Genomic DNA, 14,798 nt, shown 5'->3' with positions numbered 1-14,798 from the left:
ATCAGCGGCCGCGGATCCGGGCATCTCCTTATATGGAAACTCCCCGGCCCGGTTAGGGATGGTGGTAAATGTGCCGCTGTGTGGGAGAACCGTAGAGCCGCACTATTGGCCAAGGCTTCCGCTCCCCGGCTGGAGGAAAACCGCGCGGGTCCCTAAAGTCAGAGCGGTCGCTGTCCGTCTCCTCCAGCATCAATAACACGAGGGGCGGGGCCTCTTAAATGTCAGGTAGATACATTGTATCTCTGCTAATCCCCGCCCTCCCCTGCTAATAAGATACGGAGAACGATGACGTCATGTTATACTGTATCAAGTGTCATCACCCCCCCATCTATGACAGCATGTAATACTGCAACATTATAACCCTTCATAATACTATGTAATACTGCAACATTATAACCCTTCATAATACTATGTAATACTGCAACATCATAACCCTTCATAATACTATGTAATACTGCAACATTATAACCCTTTATAATACTATATAATACTGCAACATTATAACCCTTCATAATACTATATAATACTGCAACATTATAACCCTTCATAATACTATATAATACTGCAACATTATAACCCTTTATAATACTATATAATACTGCAACATTATAACCCTTCATAATACTATGTAATACTCCAACATTATAACCCTTCATAATACTATATAATACTGCAACATTATAACCCTTCATAATACTATATAATACTGCAACATTATAACTTCATAATACTATGTAATACTGCAACATTATAACCCTTCCTAATACTATGTAATACTGCAACATCATAACCCTTCATAATACTATATAATACTGCAACATCATAACCCTTCATAATACTATATAATACTGCAACATTATAACCCTTCATAATACTATGTAATACTGCAACATTATAACCCTTTATAATACTATATAATACTGCAACATTATAACCCTTCATAATACTATATAATACTGCAACATTATAACCCTTCATAATACTATGTAATACTGCAACATTATAACCCTTCATAATACTATATAATACTGCAACATTATAACCCTTTATAATACTATATAATACTGCAACATTATAACCCTTCATAATACTATGTAATACTGCAACATTATAACCCTTCATAATACTATATAATACTGCAACATTATAACCCTTCATAATACTATATAATACTGCAACATTATAACCCTTCATAATACTATGTAATACTGCAACATTATAACCCTTCATAATACTATATAATACTGCAACATTATAACCCTTCATAATACTATATAATACTGCAACATTATAACCCTTCATAATACTATATAATACTGCAACATTATAACCCTTCATAATACTATATAATACTGCAACATTATAACTCTTCATAATACTATGTAATACTGCAACATTATAACCCTTCCTAATACTATGTAATACTGCAACATCATAACCCTTCATAATACTATATAATACTGCAACATTATAACTCTTCATAATACTATGTAATACTGCAACATTATAACCCTTCCTAATACTATGTAATACTGCAACATCATAACCCTTCATAATACTATATAATACTGCAACATTATAACCCTTTATAATACTATATAATACTGCAACATTATAACCCTTTATAATACTATATAATACTGCAACATTATAACCCTTTATAATACTATATAATACTGCAACATTATAACTCTTCATAATACTATATAATACTGCAACATTATAACCCTTCATAATACTATGTAATACTCCAACATTATAACCCTTCCTAATACTATATAATACTGCAACATTATAACTCTTCATAATATGATGTAATACTGTAACATTATAACCCTTCATAATACTATGTAATACTGCAACATTATAACCCTTCCTAATACTATATAATACTGCAACATTATAACTCTTCATAATACTATGTAATACTGCAACATTATAACCCTTCATAATACTATGTAATACTGCAACATTATAACCCTTCATAATACTATATAATACTGCAACATTATAACTCTTCATAATACTATATAATACTGCAACATTATAACCCTTCATAATACTATATAATACTGCAACATTATAACCCTTCATAATACTATATAATACTGCAACATTATAACCCCACTGTCAGGGTCCGGACTAGCGGCTGGTGAAGACACTGGAGGTGGATCCTCTGTACCAGAGAGGCGATGACGCGGGCCGTACTGGGGAATCGGTTCTAAGCAGTTACTGGTGTTCACCAGAGCCCGCCGCAAAGCAGGATGGACTTGCTGCGGCAGTAACTACCAGGTCGTGTTCCCCAGTAGCGACTCGACCTCTCTGGCAGCTGAGACTGGCGCGGTAATCAAGGACTAGACAGAGGCGAGGTCAGACGTAGCAGAAGGTCAGGGCAGGCAGCGAGGTTCGTAGTCAGGGGCAACAGCAGAAGGTCAAGGTACACAGGCTTGGGACACACTATAACGCTTTCTCAGGGCACAAGGCAACAAGATCCGGCAAGGACAGGAAGGGGAAGTGGGTTTTTATATGTTTTGAACTGATTGGGCCAGGCACCAATTAGTGGTGCACTGGCCCTTTAAATTTCATAGAGCCGGCGCGCACGCCCTAGAGAGCGGGGCCGCGCGCACCGGGAGGGCAGTGAAGGAGGACGTGGTGGGTGAGAGACACGGGACGCGATCCGAGAGTGGGCACGTCCAGCACCTCGGATTGCGTCCCCTTCGAGAACATGGAAGCAGCGCTCGCGGTCAGCAATGCCGACCGGAGCGCTGCATACAGAAGCACACCGTGAGAGCTCCGGGGAGGCAGCGGGACCCGGAGCACTCGGCGTGACAGTACCCCCCCTTGGGTCTCCCCCTCTTCTTGGAACCGAGGAATCTGTAGATGAGTTCTTTGTCTAGAATATTGTCCTCTGGCTCCCAAGACCTCTCTTCAGGGCCACAATTCTCCCAATCAACAAGATTTTTTTTTTTACCTCTGACAATCTTTGAAGCGAGAATTTCTTTAACCGAGAAGATGTCAGAGGAGCCCGAGACAGGAGCAGGAACGGTGACCTTGAGGGAAAAGCGGTTAAGAATGAGAGGCTTGAGAAGGGAAACATGAAAGGAGTTAGGAATACGAAGAGAAGGAGGAAGATGAAGCTTGTAAGAGACAGGGTTGATTTGACTTTTGACCCTAAATGGCCCGAGGTAACATGGACCCAGCTTGTAGCTAGGGACACGGAACCAAATATATTTGGCAGAGAGCCACACTTTGTCACCAGGGGCAAAGACAGGAGGAATTCTTCTCTTCTTGTCCGCATGTTTCTTCATACGAGAGGAGGCCAGTGAGAGCGACTTTTGAGTCTCCTTCCAAATAGAGGAAAAGTCCCGGGTCAAATCATCTACGGCAGATGAAGTGGGGATAGAGAGGGGGGGAAGCGGGTGACAGCCGTACACCACAAAGAATGGAGACTTGGCGGATGACTCAGAGTCTTTGAAATTGTACGAGAATTCGGCCCAGGGTAACAGGTCAACCCAATCATCTTGGCGGGAGGAGACAAAATGTCGCAGGTAGTCACCAAGGATTTGGTTTATTCTCTCCACTTGTCCATTAGATTGCGGGTGGTAGGCGGAGGAAAAATTCAATTTAATCTTTAATTGGGTGCAGAGTGCTCTCCAGAATTTCGAGACGAATTAAACGCCTCTATCGGAGACGATATGCGTAGGCAGTCCGTGGAAACGAAAAATGTGCAAAAAGAAATGCTTCGCCAATTGTGGCGCAGAAGGGAGGCCAGGGAGTGGAACGAAATGGGCCATTTTGGAGAATCGATCAACGACCACCCAAATGACAGTGTTGCCATGGGATACAGGAAGGTCAGTGACGAAGTCCATCGCTATGTGTGACCAAGGCTGTTCGGGAACTGGCAGAGGAAGAAGAAGACCCGCGGGCCTTTGGCGAGGAATTTTATCACGTGCGCAGACAGTACGGGAGCGTACGAAGTCAGTTACATCTTTTTCAAGGGAAGGCCACCAATAGTGTCTGGCAATCAACTGAGTGGATTTTTTGATTCCAGCGTGACCCGCCAAGTGGGAGGAGTGACCCCATTTGAGAGTCCGGAGGCAAAGACGTGGAGGTACAAAGGTTTTTCCTGAAGGAACTGGTGCCAGAGAAGCCGGAGCAGCAGAGATCAGACACTCAGGGGGAACGATGTGTCGGAGAGAGGTTTCTGCCTCGTGGCATCAGTGGAACGAGTAAGGGCATCCGCCCTGACATTCTTGTCTGCAGGACGAAAATGTATCTGGAAATTAAAGCGAGCGAAGAACAATGACCACCTGGCCTGGCGAGGATTTAAGCGCTGAGCGGACTGTAGGTATGACAGATTTTTGTGGTCAGTGTAGATGGTGATCGGGTGGAGAGACCCTTCCAGGAGATGCCTCCACTCCTCGAGTGCCATTTTAATGGCCAGCAATTCTCTGTCACCAATAGCGTAATTTTTTTCAGGAGGAGAAAATGTTTTAGAGAAAAATACTGCAAGTGACGTTTTTTCCTTTAGCATTTTTCTGAAGAAGAACTGCCCCGGCTCCTACTGAAGAGGCATCCACCTCGAGGAAGAATGGCTTCAGTGGATCAGGCCTAGTCAAGACTGGTGCGCAGGCGAAGGCGGCCTTAAGGCGAGAAAAAGCTTCTTCCGCTTGGGGAGGCCAGGATCTTGGATTCGCATCTTTCTTGGTCAGAGCCACAATGGGAGCCACGATAGTGGAGAAGTGGGTGATAAACTGACGGTAGTAATTAGCAAATCCGAGGAAGTGCTGGATAGAGCGAAGTCCAGAGGGGCGTGGCCAATCCAAGACTGCGGAGAGCTTATCGGGGTCCATTTGAAGGCCTTGTCCTGAGACCAGATATCCTAGGAAAGGAAGACAGGTAGGTTCAAAGAGGCATTTTTCAATTTTGGTGTAGAGATGGTTAACTCAGAGGCACTGGAGCACTTGGCGAACATGGAGGCGGTGTTCCTCTAGGTTGGAGGAGAAGATTAGAATGTCATCGAGATAGACCACCATGCAAGTATACAACAAGTCCCGGAAGATCTCATTGACAAAGTCTTGGAAGACTGCAGGGGCGTTGCAAAGACCGAATGGCATGACCAGGTTTTCGAAGTGACCATCTCTAGTGTTAAAAGCAGTTTTCCACTCATCTCCTTCACGAATTCTGATGAGATTGTACGCGCCCCTGAGGTCAAGCTTAGTAAAAATCTTTGCTCCGCGCAGCCGGTCAAAGAGTTCCGAGATGAGTGGCAGAGGGTAGCGGTTCTTTATAGTGATCTTATTGAGGCCACGGTAGTCAATACAAGGGCGTAGAGACCCATCCTTCTTGGCAACAAAGAAGAATCCTGCTCCAGCAGGAGAAGAAGATTTCCTGATGAAACCTTTTTTGAGATTCTCCTGAATATATTCCGACATGGCCTCAGTTTCCGGAGCAGAAAGAGGGTAAATTCTGCCACGGGGCGGCGTGGTCCCAGGGAGCAAGTCAATAGGGCAATCGTAGGGCCTATGTGGTGGTAAGACCTCTGCCTGTTTTTTGCAAAAGACATCAGAAAAGTCTTGATAGGCCTTTGGAAGGCCGAGCAAAGGAGAAGCATTAGAGACTTGGCTGGTGGGAAGCGACTTAAGGCAGCGTGTGTGGCAGGAAGAGCCCCAGGATTTTATGTCCCCCATGGTCCAGTCGAGGGAAGGAGAATGCCGCTGGAGCCAGGGTAAGCCAAGAAGGATGTCAGAGGTGCAGTTAGACAGGACAAAGAACTCAATCCTTTCTTGATGGAGAACCCCCACGGTCATGCGTACAGGGGCCGTGCGGTAACGCAGTTGTTAACAGAGGAAATGTAGAAGGGCTTGACTAGACGGATAACAGGGATGCTTAACCGGTTGATGAAGGAGGCTTTTATGAAGTTTCCTGTTGAACCAGAGTCCAAGAATGCCTCCGCAGAGAAGGAGGCTCTATCAGCTGGAGAAATCCGCACTGGAATAGTCAGGCGTGGAGAGGAAGAATTTACACCCAGTGACGCCTCTCCCACGATCACTAGGTGCGAGCATTTCCCTGACGCTGAGGACGGAGAGGACAATCCTTTAGGAAATGTTCAGAGCTCGCACAGTATAGGCATAAGTTCTCGTTCCTCCGGCGAGTCCTCTCTTGTTGGGTCAGGCGAGACCGGTCCACTTGCATGGCCTCCTCAGCGGGAGGCACAGTAACAGACTGCAAAGGATGCTGGAAGAGAGGAGCCAGGCATGGGTATCGCCTGGTGCGAACGAGATCTTTCTCCTGGCGGAGCTCCTGACGTCTCTCAATGTAGCGCATATCAATGCGGGTAGCCAGGTGGATAAGTTCAGTCAGGGAGGAGGGTATCTCTCGTGCGGCCAGACAATCCTTAATATGGCTGGATAAACCTTTTTTAAAGGTCGCGCAGAGAGCCTCATTGTTCCAGGCCAACTCAGAGGCCAAAGTCCGGAATTGTATGGCGTATTCGCCCACGGTAGAGTCTCCTTGGACAAGGTTCAGTAAGGCAGTTTCCGCGGATGAGGCACAGGCAGGTTCCTCAAAGACACTGCGGACTTCAGAAAAAAAGGACTGGACTGAGGCAGTGGCAGGATCGTTGCGGTCCCAAAGCGGCGTGGCCCAGGCAAAGGCCTTCCCAGAAAGTAGACTGACGACGAATGCCACCTTAGACCGTTCAGTGGGGAATTGGTCTGACAACATCTCCAAGTGCAGGGAGCATTGGGACAGGAATCCCCGGCAACTTTTAGAGTCCCTGTCAAACTTATCTGGAAGAGACAGGCGGAATCTAGCAGAAGAAGCAGCAGCTCGGAGAGGAGGAGATGCTGGAGCTGGCGGTTGAGGCTGTGGAGGCAGAAGCTGTTGAATCATGGCGGTCAACTGCGACAGCTGTTGTCCTTGTTGAGCAATTTGCTGGGACTGCTGGGCAACCACGGAGGTGAGATTAGCGAGGCTTGGCAGCGGTACCTCAGCGGGATCCATGGCCGGATCTACTGTCAGGGTCCGGACTAGCGGCTGGTGAAGACACTGGAGGTGGATCCCCTGTACCAGAGAGGCGATGACGCAGGCCGTACTGGGGAATCGGTTCTAAGCAGTTACTGGTGTTCACCAGAGCCCGCCGCAAAGCAGGATGGACTTGCTGCGGCAGTAACTACCAGGTCGTGTTCCCCAGTAAAAAACCACAGAGAAACAGCGTGTAAAGATAAACAATTAATAAAGTTTTATTGAGAAAAAAATTCATAAAACATACATATTGCAAGTGAACACCATGGTTCACCAAATATGGAAAACATAAAAGGAGACACAGACAGGACAATGAAAATATGGAGGTGGGCGCTCACTCAACTGTATTGTATTGGTATAACAATACATAAATAATAAAGTGCATAGCAAAAATATGAATGATTAAGGTGCTGCTATGTTGCAAATAATACAACAAATAAACAACATAAAATCAGAACAAAGTGCATTTCATAATTACCAAGTGGTACAGAGGAGCAAAACCACACCGCCAAAACCCGACGTTTCGCCACGGAGGATCCAGCGGTATACCTTCGGGTGGCTATAGGCTAAACCTTGCCCTGGCGTCACGAATACAAGGGGTTAATACCATATGCCCCTAGGGTAACAACATCTGCCCTCATCACACATCGCTACCACATCTGTGAGTATTCCTCCCCGTCAACCGCCTGTCCCTAGTTTAGCGGGTGTTCATAAGGAGTCTTCTTTCTGTGGCTTTGTGTTTTTCCCTTTGCTGATTGCAGTTTGGTCCGACATAGTGCCGCGGAAAGTCTGGACTGGTGCTACGGACATTGCAGCGGTTGAGCAGGCTCGTCGAAAGGTCAACGCGAAGGTATCATGTTTTGTCTGTTTGCGGTCCGGGGTGGTAATTAGGCACCGCCAGTTGGAAGGGGACAACAGAACTTTGTTGAGGTCCGATGGCATTCATCTGATGGACATAGGGATGGACATATTCTTGTCCGGATGGTGTAGAGCAGGCCCTGTTTCTGCTGGGTGGGGGTCAGAACCTGGTGTAGGAGTACACGGGCTCCATCATGGCGGTATTTAAAAGGTTATTTGCACAATGGATGGGTTTTTCGTGCGTTCATGCTCACCGGAGTCGGGGGAGCATACCGCAATTACCCTATGTTTACAGTTTGAGTGCCTTATCCAAGTTTTTTTATTAAATAAATGCTGTGGCCCACCCCCACCCTGTTTGTCCTGTCATTATTTGACGAGGGGTCAGGGGATAGTTACTCAGAGCATCATAGTCTGGGCAGTCTGTCAGGGTCCGGCGATGGCTGTCACCCAGGACCCTCTGACTGCACAGCATCACAGGTATTCAGCCCTCCCCTGAGTGCCCTTATCATTGTTACAGCGAGCGCTCCGATCCCCACTTCCGGATCGGAGCGCCCACTGCCTACCTCCGTTGCCCCCGGCATCTCCTGGTCAGAGACACCGACCGGGAGCGCGGGTCCTACTGTCCAGGGGACGCGGCTCGCGTGGCGGCTGGCCACCGCTCACGCGCTGCGTCCCCCTCCTTCTCACCTGCGCTCCGGCGTGCTGCGGCCCCGTCCTCGGCATTCCGGCTCGCGCGGCCCCGCTCCCCAGGGCGCGCGCGCCGTCTATGGTAGATTTAAAGGTCCAGCGCACCAATAATTGATGCGTTGGTTCCTGATTCCCCCACTGTGTCCCTGCCTATTTAAGAGCTCTTCCCCTTCCTGCCCCTGCCGGATCTTTGTGCCTAGTGCCATTTTGAAAGCGTTCCCTACAGTTGTGTTTTGCCTTGCCCGTTGCCGTACCCGTTGCTATTGTCCTCTCGCCTGTGAACCTTGCCGCCTGCCCTGACCTTTGCTACGTCCGACCACGCTTCTGCCTTCTCCTTTGTACTACGCCTTCTCAGCAGTCAGAGAGGTTGAGCCGCTACCGGAGGACACGACCTGGTTGCTACCGCCGCAGCAAGACCATCCCGCTTTGCGGCGGGCTCTGGTGAAAACCAGTAGCAACTTAGAACCGATCCTCCAGTACGGTCCACGCCAATCCCTCGCTGACACAGAGGATCCACCTCCAGCCTGCCGAATCCTGACAATCATGCTGCTAGTTTTTGTATCTTCCCTTCCCCTCTCTCTCCTTCCCACCTTTTTGAGGGAGGGTTCCCAGAGTACAGGCAGCCTATCACGGAGGTGGTATTTCCCGGGCTTTTGACTCCCCTCCACCTACCTTATAACGGGCTCTGGAAAAGTTACCGCCATTACACCCCCACATCAAAAACAGCATAACAACAAACCAAAATTCAAGAAAAAGGTGGAGGGAGGGCGGGACGCCCTCCCTCCACCTTTTTCTTGAATTTTGGTTTGTTGTTATGCTGTTTTTGGTGTTGTTTTTCTGCTTCATTTTCAGTGTGTTCCTGATACAATTCCCAGCATGGCGGTATTTAAAAGGCTAATTGCACAAGGGGTGAGTTTTTCGTGCGTTCGTGCTCACCGGAGGCGGGGGAGCATACTGCAATTCCCCTATGTTTACAGTTTGAGGGCCTTATCCGAGTTATTTATATATTTAAATAAATGCTGTGGCCCACCCCCACCCATTTATATGTAAAAGTTTGTCCTGTTATTATTTCACGAGGGGTCAGGGGATAGTTACTCAGGTCATCATAGTCTGGGCAGTCGTAACATCACAACCAATTCTACTATATATATATATATATATATATATATATATGTATATATATATATATATATATATATGTATATGTATATATATATATTTTTTTTTTTTTTTCAAGGTCATATGATCGATCTTACCCATCCCCCATCATAGGAGAAAATCCTGGAATCTCCACATTAAGCCGGGTAAACAGTAAAGTTATTAATATGATCCCGCTGCCCCCTCCGCTGTAGAAGAGGCGGTTGATAGGATTAGGAGGAGTGGAGTGAGAGCCCTGAGGTAGAAGCAGCTTAATCCCACCAAAGGTCACAGGACAATCGCAGGATTAACCGCGCAAACCTGAGCAGCGCAATAACCGGTTACCAGCCACCTGACTGCATACAGGAGCCCCTGACCCTACAGAGCAGCAGCTGAGACCGCTCCATCGTGTGGATAGATGTGTATGGGGGGTCTCAGCACTGGAGATACTTGACATGGATCATGGGGGGCAGGGAGGTTTCTGCACTTACAATCAGGCATCCCACTAAAGAACTGTAATGGCTGATAACAGAGAACATTAGTGTCTGACACCCTGACCCCCAGCATTAGTGTCTGACACCCTGACCCCCAGTATTAGTGTCTGACACCCTGACCCCCCAGCATTAGTGTCTGACACCCTGACCCCCAGCATTAGTGTCTGACACCCTGACCCCCAGTATTAGTGTCTGACACCCTGACCCCCCAGCATTAGTGTCTGACACCCTGACCCCCAGCATTAGTGTCTGACACCCTGACCCCCAGCATTAGTGTCTGACACCCTGACCCCCAGTATTAGTGTCTGACACCCTGACCCCCCAGCATTAGTGTCTGACACCCTGACCCCCAGCATTAGTGTCTGACACCCTGACCCCCAGTATTAGTGTCTGACACCCTGACCCACAGCATTAGTGTCTGACACCCTGACCCCCAGTATTAGTGTCTGACACCCTGACCCCCAGTATTAGTGTCTGACACCCTGACCCCCAGTATTAGTGTCTGACACCCTGACCCCCAGTATTAGTGTCTGACACCCTGACCCCCAGCATTAGTGTCCGACACCCTGACCCCCAGGATTAGTGTCTGACACACTGACCCCCAGCATTAGTGTCTGACACCCTGACCCCCAGTATTAGTGTCTGACACCCTGACCCCCAGTATTAGTGTCTGACACCCTGACCCCCAGTATTAGTGTCTGACACCCTGACCCCCAGTATTAGTGTCTGAAACACTGACCCCCAGTATTAGTGTCTGAAACACTGACCCCCAGTATTAGTGTCTGACACCCTGACCCCCAGCATTAGTGTCTGACACCCTGACCCCCAGTATTAGTGTCTGAAACACTGACCCCCAGTATTAGTGTCTGAAACACTGACCCCCAGTATTAGTGTCTGACACCCTGACCCCCAGCATTAGTGTCTGACACCCTGACCCCCAGTATTAGTGTCTGAAACACTGACCCCCAGTATTAGTGTCTGAAACACTGACCCCCAGCATTAGTGTCTGACACCCTGACCCCCAGCATTAGTGTCTGACATCCTGACCCCCAGCATTAGTGTCTGACACCCTGACCCCCAGCATTAGTGTCTGACACCCTGACCCCCAGTATTAGTGTCTGACAACCTGACCCCCAGCATTAGTGTCTGACACCCTGACCCCCAGTATTAGTGTCTGACACCCTGACCCCCAGTATTAGTGTCTGACACCCTGACCCACAGCATTAGTGTCTGACACCCTGACCCCCAGTATTAGTGTCTGACACCCTGACCCCCAGCATTAGTGTCTGACACCCTGACCCCCAGCATTAGTGTCTGACACCCTGACCCCCAGCATTAGTGTCTGACACCCTGACCCCCAGTATTAGTGTGTGACACCCTGACCCCCAGCATTAGTGTCTGACACCCTGACCCCCAGCATTAGTGTCTGACACCCTGACCCCCAGTATTAGTGTCTGACACCCTGACCCCCAGCATTAGTGTCTGACCCCCTGCATTAGTGTCTGACACCCTGACCCCCAGCATTAGTGTCTGACACCCTGACCCCCAGCATTAGTGTGTGACCCCCTGACCCCCAGTATTAGTGTCTGACACCCTGACCCCCAGCATTAGTGTCTGACACCCTGACCCCCAGTATTAGTGTCTGACACCCTGACCCCCAGCATTAGTGTCCGACACCCTGACCCCCAGCATTAGTGTCTGACCCCCTGACCCCCAGTATTAGTGTCTGACCCCCTGACCCCCAGTATTAGTGTCTGACACCCTGACCCCCAGTATTAGTGTCTGACACCCTGACCCCCAGCATTAGTGTCTGACACCCTGACCCCCGTCATTACTATGGGGGAACTATACTGCCAACCTAATGTGGGGGGAACTATACTGCACCTAATGTGGGGGAACTATACTGCCAACCTAATGTGGGGGAACTGTACTGCACCTAATGTGGGGGAACTATGCCGCCAGCCTAATGTGGGGGAACTGTCGGGGGGGGGGGGGAGATAGGAGGTATATAAACTGTATACTTCCTACTTGGACAGTTAAACACTTAAGGACACAGGGATTTCTTTTTATTTTTGCACTTACGTCCCCCCCCGTCCCCCTCTAATAGTTTTAACAGTTTATATTTGTCACCTACAGACCCATATGAGGCTTTTTGTAGTTTTTGTGCCACCAATTGTAATTTGTAATGACATCACTCATTTTAACAAAAAATCTACGGTGAAACCAATATTATCTTTATTCTGTAGGTCCATACGATTACGACAATTCCCATCGTATACAGGTTTGATATTGTTGTACTACCCTGAAAAAATCTGGGGGGAGATTTATCAAAACCCGTCCAGAGGAAAAGATGCTGAGTTGCCCATAGCAACCAATCAGATCGCTGCTTTCATTTTTCAGAGGCCTAAAATTGTTCTCTTCTAATCCCTATGCCAGTGTTTCCCAAGCAGGGTGCCTCCAGCTGTTGCAAAACTACAACTCCCAGCATGCCCGGACAACCGTTGGTTGTCCGGGCATGCTGGGAGTTGTAGTTTTGCAACAGCTGGAGTCACCCTGCTTGGGAAACACTGCAATATGCGATAATTCTCTTATTTTTCTGTATACACGCCTGTATAAGGGCTCATTTTTGCACCGTGATCTGTAGTTTTCATTCTTGCCTTATTTATGTTTTAATAAGAGTTTTAAATTATTTTTTTTTCTGGTATATGAAGTGACTAGAGATGAGCGAACTTACAGTAAATTCGATTCGTCTCGAACTTCTCGGCTCGGCAGTTGATGACTTTTCCTGCATAAATTAGTTCAGCTTTCCGGTGCTCCGGTGGGCTGGAAAAGGTGGATATATTTCTAGGAAAGAGTCTCCTAGGACTGTATCCACCTTTTCCAGCCCACCGGAGCACCGGAAAGCTGAACTAATTTATGCAGGAAAAGTCATCAACTGCCGAGCCGAGAAGTTCGTGATGAATCGAATTTACTGTAATTTCGCTCATCTCTAGAAGTGACCAATAATGCATTCACTGAACAATCCTATGCCATAGAACAGCATTAATCAGTGTTATCGGCGCTTAGCTACCAGCATTTGGGTAAGGCTGCGTTCACACGGCCGTCTAGACCCGTCCCGTTTTTCTCCCACCAAAAATAAAAACAGACTTTAATAAAATGGACAATAACTGATGCAAAAGGACGTTATCAGTTTGTATCAGTTATTGTTCGGTTAATAAACCAAAAAAAATATTTTTATTTTGTTCTGGGCAAGTAAAAACGGATCAAAAAACGGATTGAAAAAACGGATGCAACCGGATGACATTAAGGGCTCATCCATTTTCCATAGACTTCAATGTTAAATTTACTGTATCCTTTTTTTCTACCGTTTTTTTGACGGAAGAAAAAATACAGCATTTACCGTTTTTTCTGCCATCAAAAAAACGGAAATGAGCGTAGACGGGTACACAAGGATGTAAACGGATTGTTAAAAAATCCCATTGACATGAATGGGATTTAAAAAAAAAAAAAGGTTTTTAATCCGTTTACAGCCTGCAAGAACAGAACCGAAACGGGGATAAAAAAAACGGGGACAGACGGCCGTGTGAACGCACCTAAAGGCTAGGTTCAGACTACGGAATTTCCACCTGCAATTCCGCTTTGAAATTGCAGGCGGAAATTGCGCTTGCTAAAATGTATAGTGTAGTGAATGGGTTTCCGTTCACAAATTCACACTTCCGAATTTGTGAAGCGGAATTTGTGAACGGAAAATCCGCTTGGAAATTTCCGCCTGAAGAAAGGGGTTGCTCTTTCTTCAGGCGGAAATCCGCGCGGAACACATTGCAGTCTATTGGAGACTGCGGTGTCCGCGCGGTCCTAGCGCCGACTGATTCAGTCAGCACCGGCCGCACTCCGAATCTCCGGGCGGAAATTTTCTGCCCCGAGATTCCGTAGTCTGAACCTAGCCTAAGAAGTGTACTCAGCTGGAGCGGGACTAGGGCATACATGTATGCTGGCTATCCTTAAGGAGTTAAGCAGCAAAGCTGTATACATTGGGCGCATGCAGCTAGCCAACATGATGCAGCTAGCCAACATGATGCAGCTAGCTGCGTGTGGTCCCGGGTGAGGTGGCATAGGTGCAGTTATGTGTGACTTTTGCAGTAGTTGCACATAATACATCCTGGTGTGAGAAATATGCCAAGAAAAACATGCCCGCTCCTTACCCACACAACACCTGCTTAGTGGTGGTCATCTGCGCCATCAATAGCACTGTATAACATCGTGCAACCATACAAGTGCGCCATTACAGTGCCTATTGTGGCCTCAATACATTACATGACCCCCTATACCTTCCATAATAACAACTGAACCCACATTTTCCAAAATAAGAGCCAACCCCCCCCCACTACATCTTGCCAACTTGTAGTGGTTTACTCAACAGTAGGTCCGCTCCAGTTCACTTCTCACCAACATGTGCTTATCAGCAGGTCCAGTGGTTCACTAATAACCATGTCAGAGGGGGGCGCTCTGCTAGTACGTGCAGCATGCCTGGGTGGGGGGTGCTGTGTTTGGTCTGTCACTGCCTGAGCCTGACTGTCTCTAGTCGGTGCCTGGGAT

Source organism: Hyla sarda, chromosome 9 (genome assembly GCF_029499605.1).
Source record: "Hyla sarda isolate aHylSar1 chromosome 9, aHylSar1.hap1, whole genome shotgun sequence".
Classification (NCBI taxonomy): Eukaryota; Metazoa; Chordata; class Amphibia; order Anura; family Hylidae; genus Hyla; species Hyla sarda.
Note: the sequence above shows the minus strand (reverse complement) of the source record.